Source organism: Argentina silus, assembly GCF_951799395.1.
Source record: "Argentina silus genome assembly, contig: scaffold_132, whole genome shotgun sequence".
Lineage (NCBI taxonomy): Eukaryota > Metazoa > Chordata > Actinopteri > Argentiniformes > Argentinidae > Argentina > Argentina silus.
Window position 1 is genome coordinate 3,394 of NW_028153168.1, and position 15,523 is coordinate 18,916.

The window sequence follows — 15,523 nt, forward strand, 5'->3', positions numbered from 1 at the left end:
CGGCGATATCTCCACCTGGAACGGATCGAGTGTCAGGGGCTGGGACCAGCCTAAAACACCAACGAGAGGAGAGACAAGTCTAAACCGCGGCTCCTCCCCAACCAAATAGCCAATCATAATCATTCTGTATACTGTAAAATGTTTTGTTTGACATATTGAATGTATCCATTTTTGGAAGGTTGGTTACAGATTAACAGCTTGCTGACTGTGATTTTCTTCGCCAAAAGTGGTCCTTGTACAAGTCTAGAATTTTGACATATAAATAAATAGCTAAAATTAAGAAGTAGTTTGTCTTCTCTTCAAATAAAGAACACGTTTTCCCACAAAACGCAACAAAGTCATAGGTACAAAATTATATTTACAATCATTGTATCATTATTTTGTCTCACCTCTGTCTCTTTGCAGACGGTGAAGTTGAACCTCTGTAGAATCTCCACCATCGCCAGTTTCATCAATACCAGAGTGAATCGCATCCCGATACAGTTCCGTGGGCCCAACCCGAACGGCATGTAGGTGTATGGGTCGATGCTCTCCTTGTTCTCCTTACTGAACCTACACACGGAGAGTTCAGAGGAGGAGGGGTTAAAGAACATATCAATTAAATCACAGTAATATGATGGTTATACATGGTTGAAGAAACCTGTTTGTGTTTGGTCGTCGCATTTAGGTTTGTTTTATGGTTGTTTGTGGAACACTGCTCTTATCGTTGCTGTTGTGATTGATATTGTGGTTGTGGTTAAGATGTGGCCCATTACCTCTCTGGTTTGAACTCCTCTGGGTCTTCCCACACATCGGGGTCACGGTGCAAGGTCCAGATGGGTATCATGATGACCATACCCTTGGGGATGGTGATGCCGCAGATCTCAACAGATTTCTTGGCGACTCTTTCAAGTCGATGGGGTACAACCTGAGAGACTCGTTGATCACGCTGTCTAGATAGTCCATCTGCATCAGAGCCTCGTACTGGATAGGAGCCTGCACAGGGATATTACACTCACATGAGCACTAGTGATTGGTCGTTCATGTAGCCGTAGCCCAGAACTAACTCTTTTTCGTCGCAAATCTGAAGAGCTGTTAGTTTTTTGTGTTTTTTGGGGGGGAAATGAACACAGTACTATACTTATTCTAATCTGCATAGCCTAATTTCATGACACCCGCATACAGAACGCCATTACTTTCAATGTACGTGTGTAATAGTGTCTTGCTTTTTTGTTATACATGAATAAACAAAAAAATCGCTAAATAATGTTATCTTGATAGTTAGAAGAAAATACATTTAGATTCCACTGAACAATGTAAATGATAGATGTACACAAGGATCAATCAGAAGTCAAAATGCCACTAAACTGGGCTGCTTTTAGTGGATTGACTGCTTGGAATACTGAATGTGCTACAGTCTATTATTTCCTATCACAGTCGACAGACTACAAGAAAACTGTCAGGTGGTTCAAATGTGAATAACTTGGTATCCATTCCATTAACTGTGGCCGGGCAGCACCGAACAGCCCAGAGAACATTACCATGGTGCTTTTGAATATTAGGTCCCTATCTGGCAAAACCTTTATTGATCTTATCTCAGAGCGAAAGCTGCACTGTAATGTTTTTATCTGAAACCTGGCTAAACATGAATGCATGTCAGTCTATTAGAAGTGGGGAAAAAATATATTTTCACTCTATTATTTATCTAGCCATGTCGCTGAGCAGATGAGAATTTCATGATGAATATGAATATGAATAGTACACCATCAACAGCTTCCTCCTGTGATAATGATTTAGCAACCAGCTTCAACACCAAACTAAGGGCAACTATCGACTCTGTAGCACCAGTCAAACTGAAAAAGGCTGTGGCCAAATTTAAAAGAATTTGCAGAAAGTCTGAGCGGACAAAAACTGCAGGTCCACCTTGATATTCTTCGAGAGCATCTTTCTGCTTTTAATAAGGCAATAAATAAACGCCAAGACAGACGGGATCATTTCTCAAAATTGATAATGAATCATAACAACTCAAACAGTGCTCTTTTCAACGATTGACAGCCTTATAAATCCCGCCCACAAGACACCTGGTGATCTGCTCTCCACCTACAAATGTGAGGAATTTGCAACATACTTCTGAGATAAGAGAACCAATATTAGGTGAGGAGGATCACTCAGGCAAGACCTGAAGATGTGTTTGATGACTTGTTACCCCACCTTCCACCACATGGAAGCACTATGAACTCTTTTGCAGTGGTCATACAGAAATGCTCAGCCAAGTGGGGGTCTGTTCATCTGCACCTAAAACTACCATGGTGAAACCCCTCCTGAAGAAAAGTAACTTAGACTCTTCAGTCCTTAGCGATTTTAGGCCAATCTCCAACCTTCCCTTTTTAAGCAAAAAAATAATAATTCTTGAAAAAAAGGTGTTCAAACTGTTAAATAATCTCCTTCTTCCCAACTGTACCTTTGACATGTTCCAATCTGGCTTTTGTGCCGATCATAGCACTGAGATAGCACTATGTTGTTAAGTTATTAACTAGGTTCTTAATGACCTTAGAATTAATTAATTAATGCTGATGCCAAAATGCTCTTTGTCCTTGTCCTGGTCAAACTGTCTGCACACTTAAAGACACTACTTACAGTAAAACTAAGCACCAGGCAAAAAAACAAGGTGTTACCATTGACTCAGATCTTAATTTTGAAACCCATATCAAGAATGTGACTAAAACATATTTGTATCACTTAAAGAAGAGTAAGTAAGTTTGCCGGAAATCTGCCATCGTGGAGAAATTCTGTCTGAAGTTGTCCAAACAACAACATCCTCCCTAATAATAATATATCCCCCCGAAATGAACTTGCACTGTTGGACATTAGCTGTTGTGTTTCTGCATGCACAGACGATTGGGAGAGGCAGCCACCAGAGAAAGGTCAGTCTACTCCCCTAGAACACCCCTGGCACTCACAACATGTTTATATGCAAACCGAATGTCAGGTAGGACACTGCATTTTAAAAAGCGTGTTTTCCGAACCAAAACAGCGTTCATAAATGAAATATTTATTCATAAGGGATTTATTATAAGGGATCTTGTTCCCTGATCACTACCGATTAAAGATAGTCATTACAACCGTTAGGAAGCTTTTAGAAAGCTTGAATATTACATGGACCTTTACAGAACACAGCTGTAAAGGTGCAACCTTTCCTCTCCCAGGCTGACACTGAGAGACGAATGCATGCTTGTATCACTAGCAGCCTTGATTACTGTAACACTCTCCTGTCTGGTCGACCAAAGAAAGCTCTTGGCAAATGATACAAAATGCAGCAGCACGAGTCAGATGGAGAGCACATATCACACAAGTCTCTGCACTGATTACCTGTTAGTTTTATAATTTATTTTAAGATAATTGTATTAGTTTAGAAATCACTCTATGGTCATGCACACCACTGCATGTCAGACATGCTTTTAAGGTATATACCCTGTAGATCCCTCAGGTCCTCAGGTACTGGCCTTTTAACTATTCTGAAGATTCCAACAACACCTACTTCCTGTTTCAAATGAATAATACTGGGCAGAAGTCTGCACAGGGATGCTACAGACACATTAGCACACTGCAAAATACTGTCACCTATCTAACCATCTGTAGGAGTCTGCAGTGCACAGGGGTTACACACTCATCAGTACCCTCTAAAACACTGTCACTATCATGTCACTATCACACTGTCACTATCACCTGTTCCACATGAATAGTACTATATAGGAGTCTGCAGAGGGGTTACCTTGTTGGGAAACACAGTGTGTATCTCCTCCTGCAGCTTGGTCATGATGTGAGGGTTGGTTGCCAGATTGTAGGCCAGGAAGGACAGAGAGCTACTGGTGGTCTCATAGCCAGCAAAGATGAACATCATTGCCTGGGACAAGATCTCATGGTCACTCAATCCTATGATGATGGGAGAAATGGGGTGGTAGGTGTGTTTGTAGGTATAGGTGTTTGAGGCAGGTACTGTATGTGTGTGTGTTAGATGCTAGTATACAGTGTGTGTGTGTGTGTGTGTGTGTGTGTGTGTGTATGTGTGTGTGTGTGTGTGTGTGTGTGTGTGTGTGTGTGTGTGTGTGTGTGTGTGTGTGTGTGTTTAAGGCAGGTACCTTTACTCTGCTCCTCTCCCTTTGAGTTGCTGTCTTTCTGCGAGTCTATCATCAGCTGCAGGAAATCTACCCGACTCTGGAAGCAGGCTTACGTCAGATCAAAATCACATGAGAACTACCAGATGCTACCAAATCTCTACAATTGTATTACACAATACTGGCTGAAGATCGTATATTTGATCAGTTATATTTACATACCTTCCTGGTGCTAGCCACGCGATTGGACTTGATCTTCTGAAAGACAGCGTAGAAGAAATCTGTGACCGAGGCAGGGAATAGGGATACCTCCATGTTTGCCACAACAGGACCCATGAAGGGGAAGAATGCTGGACGGACAGGAAATGCCACGGTTACAAACAGGAACAGGAAATACCATGATACGTGACTCCAATCCTATTCAATGCACAGCCCTGTCCAGAAACAACTCCTAGGCTCTATCCCTAGACAGTTCTGTATCCAATCCACTCAGATCTCCAAGTGTCCAGCATTTAGGAACTAGAGGTTGGTTCTGGACAGGGCCCATGTGTTTGTCAAATGAGTAGAGCGCAAACCATTGGCAGTGTGGTTTATGTCAGTCTAATCAATGAAATCAATAGCTTCATTTATTAAGCACAAAATGACTGAAAGCTATATGGGGGCAGTTGTACCGACTGTGAGGAACAGTGAGCTGAAGATGTCAAACTTGAGCATTTTCTTGATGTTGGTCACAAAGGTGTCAGAGGGGTTGTGGAGGGAGTCGATGTCGACACTGAATGAAGTGCTGACGACCACATCCATACTGTATGGTCTAAAGAACCTGGAACACAACCACAAAATCTTTGACCACCAGAACCACAACCACAAAATTAAAGGGGGAGTTCACTGAAATTACAAATTCACCTTATCTTCTCGGAGAGAAATACTCACTCTTTTAGTTCAATGGGCTCTTCGTTATCGGCCGTCTTCTTCAGATTGCTGACCAAATTACCAGAGTGCTGCTTCATGATCCCGAACATCTGAGTTGGGAAGGATACATGGAAAAATATGATGATTGATACATGGATTAATATGTGCAAAACATGGGTTAATATCATGTTTGAAACAGGAATTATTTTAATGTTTATATAGCCTGAGAATATACATTCATACAGGATACATTATGTATATAGTCAAGGAATAAGTGACTCCAAAGATGAACTATTATTCTAAACTCTGTCATCTGACCACTGAACTTATCTAAGATAAGATTAAATATACTTTGTTGTCCCGGATGGAAATTTGTCTTGGACAATTAAAGTTGCTGCTTCACACAACAACAAACAACAATGAATACACACTATACACATAGTACAAATCACATAAACACACACACACACACGTCAGAGTTGTTAGTCATTCATTTATTTGTGTTGTTGGAATGAATAAAAGAAGGAGAGGAGAGATGGGACTGTACCTCTTTGATCCGCCCACTGGTGAAGGAGGGAGACAGGACACTGCGGATCCGTCTCCATGCATCATCCTCAGCGATAAACACGGCGTCATACAGAGGCCCGTTGAGATAGATATTCTAGAAAAATAATTATTATTATATACTGCAAGATTAACCTAATATTAATAATGCTATCATAACAATGATATTATCTATTTAAGGAGCCCTTATGTTTTTTTCCCCATACACCCACTTCAATGTAACGTATTACCCTCCTGTTAGTGAAAAGGGAGTAGCATTCCTTGATGAGGATGGTTTTGATCATGGCTGTGTCCATGATACACAGGATGGGCTGACGGCCATCATAGATCCTACAGACCAGCAAAAACAAAGAGAGTTAGATATACACTCACAGAGCACTTTATGAGGAACACTATACTAATACTGGGTAGGGCCTCCCTTTGCTCTCAAAACAGCCTCAATTCTTCGTGGCATTGATTCCACAAGATGTTGGAAACATTCCTTTGAGATTCTGGTCCATGATGACATGATTGCATCACTCAATTCCTGCAGATTTTTCAGGTTCACTTTCAAGATGTGAATCTCCCGTTCTACCACATCCCAAAGGTGTTCTATTGGATTCAGATCCTGGGAAGGCCACTGAAGAACACTGAACTCATTGTCATGTTCATGAAACCAGTTTAAGACAACTTTTGCTTTGTGACATGGTGCATTATCATGCTGGAAGTAGCCATTAGAAGATGGGTCAATTGTGGCCATGAAGGGATGCACATGGTCAGCAACAATACTCAAATAGGCTGTGGCATTCAAGCGAATATACCGTAGATAGAGACAGACAGACCCATCACAGATCCTGCACTCTTAGAAAAAAAGTGCTACCTAGAACCAAAAAGGGTTCTTCTTCCACTCTCCCTTTGAAGAAACCTTTTGGGTTCCATGTAGAACCCTTTTCCACAGAAGGTTATACAGTACCGTGCGAAAGTAATGGGACAGTGAAGCATTTTTTCTTCTTTTTGGAGTTGAAATGAGAACGTAGAGATTCTCATCTTTTATTTGATGTTATTTGTGTACATATTGGTTTATCATTCAGAAATTACAACATTTTTATGCATAATCCCCCTATTTCAGGCTACACTAAAGTGATGGGACAATTGGCTTGACAGGTGTGTTCGTCAGGTGTGTTCCATCACATAATTTGTGCAGTCTGCTATTGGTGTCTTGTCAACATGAGGACCAAAGAGATGTTATTGAAAGTCAGGGAAGCCATTATGATGCTGAAATATCAGAAAAAAATGAAACATAGCCAAAACCTTAAACCTACCAAAATCAACAGTTTGGAACTTCATTAAAAGGAAAGAAAGCACTGGTGAGCTAAGAAATCGCAAATGGCAAGGAAGACTTCCAGTGGATAACCATAAAATGCTCACCATAATAAAAAAAATAAAATAAAAAAAAACTGCCCCATAGATTAGGAACACTCTCCAGGAGGTAGGCGTCAATGAGTCAGAGACTACCATCCGCAGAAGACTTCACCAGCAGAACTACAGAGGCTACACTGCAAGGTGCAAACCACTACTTAGCCACAAAAACAGGCTGGCCAGGTTACGGTTTGCTAAAAAGTACCTAAAAGAGCCTGCAGAGTTCTGGAAAAACATGTACCAGAGTGATGGCAAGTGTAAAGTGTGGAGAAAAAAAGGAACTGCCCAATATCTACAGCATCCCACATCATCTGTGAAATATGGGGGAGGGGGTGTTATGGCTTGGGCATGTATGGCTTCCACTGTAACTGGCTCACTTGTCTCCTTCGATGAGGATGAATTCAGAAGTGTTCAGAAACATCTTGTCAGTCCAAGTACAAGTTAATTGCTCCAAACTCATTGGACGGCATTTCACCATACAGCAGGACAATGACCCAAAACATACTGCCATAGCAACTAGGAAATTATTCAGGGGCAAAAAGTGAATCTTATAGAATCCTATAGAACATGCATTTAATTTGCTGAAGAGGAGGGCAAAACATCCTAAAAAAACAAACAACAATCGCTGCAATATAGGTCTGGCAGAGCATTACCAGAGAAGATACCCAGCGTCTGGTTGGGTCAATGGGTCACAGACTTTTGCACTTTTGCATACAAAGGATTGGGGACCAAATACTAAACATGAGTGCTTAATTTGGACATTTGCATAATGCAAAAGAAGAAAAAATGCTTGTCCCATTACTTACGCAGGGCACTGCAAATAGAACCCATAAGAGTTATTCAACCAAAGAATCCTTTTAGAACCCTTTTTTTCTTTATTTTTTTTAATTACATTTTTGCCCTTTCAATGACATGGAGGGAAGACACAATCACTTCCGATTTGAATTCTGACATGTCGTGGCTACTCTTTATTCATGCAGTTTGAGACGTGCTCAGAGGCAATTTTGGAGCCTCAACCAATGAGAATCCAGGATGTTGTCAAACGTTGTCAAACAAGTTGTGTTTGGGACCATACTACAGAATACTTAAAAGCTTAAAACTTAAATCGCTCAATAACAGATTCAAATTATTAATGGGGAAGCATGAAATTGTTGCTTGGGCAGTGTACATTGCATCAAGACAGATCATTTGTCTTGGTGTATGAGACCATTTCGTCGGTTGGATCGTCTGTGTTTGTGAAAATCGCACGGTGTCCGCCTGGTTTAAGAGTGTATACTGTAGACACTGAGAGATACATATATCCATCATAGTTAACAATAACCAGGATCAGTTTAGCAGACTCACCCCCACAGTTTCCCATATTTCTGGAAGCTCTCTGTGTCAAAATTGGTGAAACCACCCTGGGAACAAAAAAACTAAACAAAAAAATAGCCAGTTCATAAATGCTTGTCATAAACCTGAACTGTGGCTTAGTTTATGATGGCCCTTTTCCACTACAGACCGGCTCCCACTCCTCTCTTTTCGTTTTCGTTCAAAAGCTTTATTGCCCATTTTTCTGGGTAAAACAATTCATATTCAGCTCCCATGGCTTTCACCACAACAACACACATCATGGATGAGTCTACAATGTTGTTGTTTATGGGCTTAATCTCTACAAACCTTCTTATATCCCATCATCGTCCCGAGGAAAGGGATGGGTTTGGGACCAGGAATGCCTAGTTTTTTTAATATTCCATATGGCCAGTATCCATACCTGGTCAGAACAAATATAAATCAACAATCTGACTTTTAGATTAGATTAGATTAGATTCAACTTTATTGTCATTGTGCAGAGTACAAGTACAGAGACAACGAAATGCAGTTAGCGTCTAACCAGAAGTGCAAAATAGCAGAAAGTGCAATGAACAGTATTTACAGGTAGTGCAATATATGATCAGTAGTAGTGCAGTATAATATAGTATAGTATAAGCAGTATATATAGCAGTGCAGTATAGCAGTATGTGATTAGCAGTAGCATTATAGCAGAATAAATAGTTACAGTATGAGCAGTGTAGCAGCATATGAGCTGTATAGGTAATGCAGTCTAGCAGTATATATGTATTAACAGTAACATGAGGTAGATGCAGAATAAATATAAATATGGAATGCCGTATAAACAGTATAAACAAGTATGTACAGTATGTGCAGTAGTATTAAAGAAAATATAGGATATGTGCATTATGTGCATTATGAACAGTATGAACAGTATGGACAGGTATGTACAGAAGAGCAGTGGTATTGAGTAAGAGTAAGAGCAGGGGAGGGGAGTAATAGTGCAATAGTGCAATTGTCCGGGTGGGGGGGGGGGGGGGGGGGGTTGCGGGGGTAGTAGGTTGTCAGGTAGGTGTAGTGTTCGTGTTCAGCAGGGTGACAGCCGCAGGGAAGAAGCTGCCTCTGAACCTACTGGTTCGGGTGCGGAGAGACCTGTAGCGCCTCCCGGAGGGGAGTGGGGTGAAAAGTCTATGGTTGGGGTGAGAGATGTCCTTGACGATGCTGCGTGCCTTACGCAAGCATCGTTTGCCCTGGACAGCCTCGATGGAGGGGAGTGAGGAACCGGTGATGCGTTGGGCAGTTTTCACCACCCTCTGCAGTGCTTTCCGGTCCGATGCCGAGCAGTTGCCATACCATACTGTGACACAGTTGGTAAGGATACTCTCGATGGTGCAGCGGTAGAAGTTCACCAGGATCTGAGGAGATAGATGGACCTTCTTTAGTCTCCTCAGGAAGAAGAGACGCTGGTGAGCCTTCTTTATCAGGGTGGAGGTGTTGAGGGTCCAGGAGAGGTCCTCAGAGATGTGGACACCCAGAAACTTGAAGCTGGTGACTCGCTCCACCTCAGTCCCGTTGATGAGGATGGGGGTGTGTGCGCCAGCTTTAGACTTCCTGAAGTCTTGAAACAAAAGCAAAACGATCAAGTCATAGGTATCATTGAAACTGTTAGATAACTGTAATAGATAACTGTAACAAATAATATTTTTTATTAAAACTTCTTACACTACGATCAGAGTGATGAGTAAGGCAAGGAGAGTCCATGTCTCGGTGGAGAAGTACGGAAGGTAACCCATCTTTACAGGTTCAATCGCTTCTTCTGAGTAACCCCGGACACGTCTGCTGAAGTGATTATTTTATCCCGTCATGACACCTGTGTTTCAGATCATGAAACACAGGCGAAAGAGTATGTGAGAGGTGAAGTTGAAGCCATGGCTAGTGAATGATTGAAAGGGGATCCCTGCGCAGAGGGCAACACTCAGTGATGTTATTGTCGGCCTTTATCTTAACATCCTGCTAATAGTTGCTGCCTGTTTGATCCCTATTGGGTTTTAATAGTTTGCAGACCCATTGATTCAAGAAGGACTATGGGGCAAATATTTTTGGGCAAATATTTTCTTTCGTGTAATACTGAATTTTACATATTTGAACTCCTCTAAAAATGTGTTATGTTCTTTACATGTATGCACTTGTTTTATATCATTAGCTCCTAAAAACAGTATTTCAAAATACTAGTTCAAAAAACATCACATATTACAGTAATGAAGCAACTGATTAACATGAATACAGTGCTCTTCATAAGTATTGGAAAGAGGAAGGATTTTCTGTTCTTTTAGCTCTACACTTGGATTTGAAATCAAACAAATATTACTTTAATTCAATGGGTTTTTAAAAAAACATTTGTAAACATACTCCCACTATTTCAGGGCTTCAAAAGTATCATATAATGTCCAAATAAAGTACTAATGTTTCGTATTAGGTCAACAATCTGCCTGAAGTCTGCGACCCCACCAGGCACTATCCACTATCCACTATCCACTATCCACTCATCTTTAGAAAATCATTGACATTTCCACATGGTATTGTGTCATAGACTAGCCTCCCTACAGCAATATTATCTTGACATTGGGATCCTTTGTCCAAACCATATTTCAGGGTGTATGTTTGGTTGCAGGGGCCCAGGCTGTGCTCTCTGACTGCTCCAACTGTAGTAGACCCTGCAGTGAGGAAGAGGTCAACATGCTGCAGTACCGTCAGCCAATCACACACAAGAACCAACAGATCGCCAAGACCTCCATTGCACCATGCACGCACGCACACACACACACACACACACACACACACATACACACACACACACACGCACACACACACACACACACACACACACACACAACACTGTCTCAACAGCCCCTTCCTTCACTCTCACTCTCTCTCTCTGTAGGTGGGTCAGGCTGCGTATTCAGCCTCTAAGGGGGGTATTGTTGGGATGACTCTACCCATCGCCCGAGACCTGGCACCCATGGACATCCGTGTGGTCACCATCGCACCCAGTCAGTAAACACACACACATACATACGCACTCTTTCACACACTCCTCCCCCCCCCCCTTCCTCTCCATATCAGACAACCTCTCTCTCCCTCTCCTTAGGTCTGTTCTCCACTCCTCTCCTGGCGGGTGAACCTGAGAAGGTGCGTTCATTCCTGGCCCGCCAAGTGCTCTTCCCCTCGCGCCTGGGAGACCCTGCAGAGTTTTCCCACCTGGTGACATCACTGGTTGAGAACCCCATGATCAATGGAGAGGTCAACAAACTGGATGGAGCTATCCGCATGCAGCCCTGAGAGAGAGTGAGTGTGTGTGTGTGTGTGTGTGTGTGTGTGTGTGTGTGTGTGTGTGTGTGTGTGTGTGTGTGTGTGTGTGTGTGTGTGTGTGTGTATGTGTGTGTGTGTCTGTGTGTGATCCAAGGTATACCACTGTGACAGCTCCGATGTGTGTGTGCATGTGAGGTGTGTGTTCATGTCTGGTACTCCAAGCTCTGCTGTACTGTACGCTCCATGCAGTTTTGTTTTGTTTTGTAAACTGATCCAGTAATAAACTTCTAATGAGTCTGAGTCTCTCCTCCTCTGTGTCTGTGTAAAGTGAGGTCAGTAGGAGCTAATAGGACAAATGAAACAAGAATGAGCCTTATGAGGCAAGTGTACCTTCATTTGTCCTATTAGAAGTGAATAGAACGCCTGGACACAGGAAATGCTAAATGCTAAAGCTTTCATAACATCACACCTGCACCAGTGTGTAGCTTTATGTACATGTCATCCACAACATTTGAGTGAAGGGAAAGGGACACATTTCTTTTGGAATGGAAAGGAGTCGAGGTACAGTATCTTGGTATACACACGTTTGCTCCAGTTTTGTACCCATTGACTGTGACCCTGTTTGTGTAAGAGGCTAGGGCTGACCCATTCTGATTCAAGATGTTTGTGTAAAAAAGGTATTTATTGCATATATTGTCAACTAAAAAGCAGATGATGGTACAAGTGTAAGGGACCAAGTGCTCCAACCTCAGTCTAGCCTGAAGATCATTCCATATCTGAGGAGCACAGCAGCTAAAAAGTTCTTCTCAATTCTGTAATCACTTGTAGCACATTAAATAGTAACAAGCTGCAAGTTTGATCGCCACTAAGTCGCCATAAAAGCAATGATGTGAGGTAAAATGGGAGTTTTAAAAGAACTGCTTCATATACAGATGAAATCCAATGATAAGCCCTTCTCAACGTCAAAGAATCCCAACCCACAGACTGATACAAAAGACAATGGTGGGTACAGAAAACATGCCTACAAATGAACTGCAGAGCAGAGTGATAAATCGGGTCTAGTGGTTTAAGAATTGAGGCTGTCGTGTGATTTTAAATTGTGTCACCATAATCACGGACAGGGAGGAGCGTTGCCAAGACAATCTTCCTCCTATTATCAAAGGTGAAGCAAGACATTTCTTTACAAAACAAGTACAAGTCTAACTCACAAACTCTTGATCACTTTTTCAACATGTATTTTAAAAGTGTATCATCTATGTAAATGCACAGGTACTTATAATGGGGAACTTGTTCAGTTTGGGTTCTTTTCAGGGTACAAATATGTTGATCATTGTAATCAATATTATGGCATATAGAGAAAAACATAACAGACCTCATGCATACCTCTTCAAATTAAGGTTTACCCAGATTGTTTCTAATCTAACCCATGTGCATACATGTGCCATGTTTTTTCTTCCTCAACTTGTAAATGTAAAAAACACAAACACCACCACTTTGTCTTTTTGTGGTGTTAGGAATACAGACCTCACAGATAAAAATGTTTTGATAAAGGTCATAAACCGAAACGTCGACACAATAAATAAGCACAGGTAACAATCGTGTGTGCAGGAGTATTCATTTTTTACATACCTTTTCTTCCTAAACTCATCATCACTCAACATAGTTTACAGCTATGCAACTTGTAAAATACAGCATTTCAAACATGACACACAGTTTGCCTTTGAATATGACTTTAATGAAAGAGAATTGAAACGGCAAGTGTAGTTATAGTGGTAGTATGCAGGGTAGTTATTGTGGTAGTAAGTTCGGGATAGTTGTGGATTTCCAGAATTGTCTCTGTGTTGAAATATCTGAAAGAGAAAAATTGTCTTATCATTTGTATAGATAAAATCTAAATTATTTTGAGGTGATTTGAGAAGCCAAAAGGATCATGCTTAGAATGCACTGTAAGCAGATAATGGAGGGCATACCTGTATTTTGTTTCCCTTTATGGAAAGCCCTCTCCATGCTCTCTCTGGCAAACTCCAGGTTCGCCGCCATTACTCTTTTCTTTTCAGTCTTCTCCTTCTCTCTCTCCATTTCTGTCTTCATCCTCTTCACGACATCTTCTGTAATCTTTGTCATCAACTCTTTCACTTCCCTCTCCCTCCTTTCCACCATATTATTTATCATCCCATCCATCTCTTCTCTCATGCGTTTAACGTCATCTTCTTTCTCCTTCAGGATTTTCTCCATCTCTTTCTCGACCACTTCTACTCTCTTCATCGCCTCCAACTCCTTTCTCATCCATTCAAAATCCTTTTCTTTCTCCTTCTCACTCCTGTTTCTCTCTCTCTCCTCCTCTGCCCATTTCATCACCTCCATCCTCTCTTTCACTTGTTTCACCTCCATTTCTTTCTCCTCCAGGATTCTCTCCATCTCTTCTACTGTCTTCATACCCGCCTCCATCTCCTTTCTCATCCATTCAATATCGTTTTCTTTCTCCTTCTCAATCTTCTCCTTCTCCCTCTCCATCTCTGTCTTCATCCACTTCACGACATCTTCTGTAATCTTTCTCATCTCCTCTTCCACTTCACTCTCCCTCCTTTCCAACATATTCTTTATCACATCCATCTCTTCTCTCACGTGTTTAACGTCACATTCTTTCTCCTCCAGGATTCTCTCCATCTCTCTCTCCATCTCTTCGACTCTCTTCATCGCCTCCAACTCCTTTCTCATCCATTCAAAATCCTTTTCTTTCTCCTTCTCACTCCTGTTTCTCTCTCTCTCCTCCTCTGCCCATTTCATCACCTCCATCCTCTCTTTCACTTGTTTCACCTCCCTTTCTTTCTCCTCCAGGATTCTCTCCATCTCTCTCTCCATCTCTTCTTCTCTCTTCATACCCGCCTCCATCTCCTTTCTCATCCATTCAATAACCTTTTCTTTCTCCTTTTCAATCTTCTCCCTCTCTCTCTCCATCTCTGTCTTCATCCTCATCTCCTCTTTCACTTCCCTCTCCCTCCTTTCCACCATATTCTTTATCATCACATCCATCTCTTCTCTCACACGTTTAACGTCGCATTCTTTCTCCTCCAGGATTTTCTCCTTCTCTCTCTCCACCTCCTCTACTCTCTTCATCACCTCCAACTCCTTTCTCATCCATTCAATATCCTTTTCTTTCTTCTTCTCATTCCTGTCTTTTTCTCTCTCCTCCTCTGCCCATTTCATCACCTCCATCCTCTCTTTCACTTGTTTCACCTCCATTTCTTTCTCCTCTAGGATTCTCTCCATCTCTCTGTCAACCTCTTCTACCCTTCTCTTCATCACCTCCATTGTTTCGGTCTCCTTCTCACTCATCTTTAATCTCTCTTCACTCTTCTTTACCTCCTTCTCTCTCCTCTTCATCTCATTTCTTGTTTTTTCCATCTCCCTCTGGAAAGTCTCCTCCATCTCCTTTGTCACTTTCTCCACCTCCTCCACCTCTTTCGCCTTTATTTCCAACTGGACAATCCTCTCCTCCAAATCCTTTTTGTTATTTTCCTGCGTCTTTTGAATGCGACTGAGTATTGCATTGCATTCATTCACTTTCTCAGTGTCTCTATCCAACACTTTCCTCTTCCTCTCCATATTATCTTTAAGATGGTTGACTATCTTCCTCTTCCTCTCCACCATTTCTCTGTCCTTGTCCACCATTTCTCTGTCCTTGTCCACCCTCTCTCTCTCCTCCTTCAGCCTCTCCTTCTCTGCATCGGTGTGCTCCTTCACCTTATGCAGAAGGTTTTGGGCTCCCTCCACCTCTTCCGCTCTCTCCTCCATCTCCCTCCTCCAACCCTCCTTCTCTTCCTTTCTTTCTTTAGCCACTCTGGCCCTCTCTCTCGTGTGCCTGGCCCGTCTTGATGTCCTCTGTGGGAGTGGGGTGTAGGCTGCGAAAGCTGCCGGTCCTGCTGCCTCCATCATCA

At 42.0% G+C, this 15,523-nt stretch overlaps 1 pseudogene across 1 annotated transcript in view; it reads right to left on the minus strand.

The window, feature by feature from the left end:
- Positions 1-389: 389 nt before the first annotated feature.
- Positions 390-15,523, minus strand: part of LOC310824399 (cytochrome P450 3A27-like) — a 47,202-nt pseudogene continuing 32,068 nt past the window's right edge. Inside the window, exons 2-11 of the transcript in view lie at positions 8,625-8,718; positions 8,310-8,362; positions 5,798-5,897; positions 5,551-5,664; positions 5,025-5,113; positions 4,779-4,914; positions 4,119-4,152; positions 3,752-3,912; positions 756-975; positions 390-552 (exon numbers count right to left, since the gene is read on the minus strand). The product of the transcript in view is annotated as a cytochrome P450 3A27-like (transcript). The remainder of the gene's footprint in view (positions 553-755; positions 976-3,751; positions 3,913-4,118; positions 4,153-4,778; positions 4,915-5,024; positions 5,114-5,550; positions 5,665-5,797; positions 5,898-8,309; positions 8,363-8,624; positions 8,719-15,523) is intronic.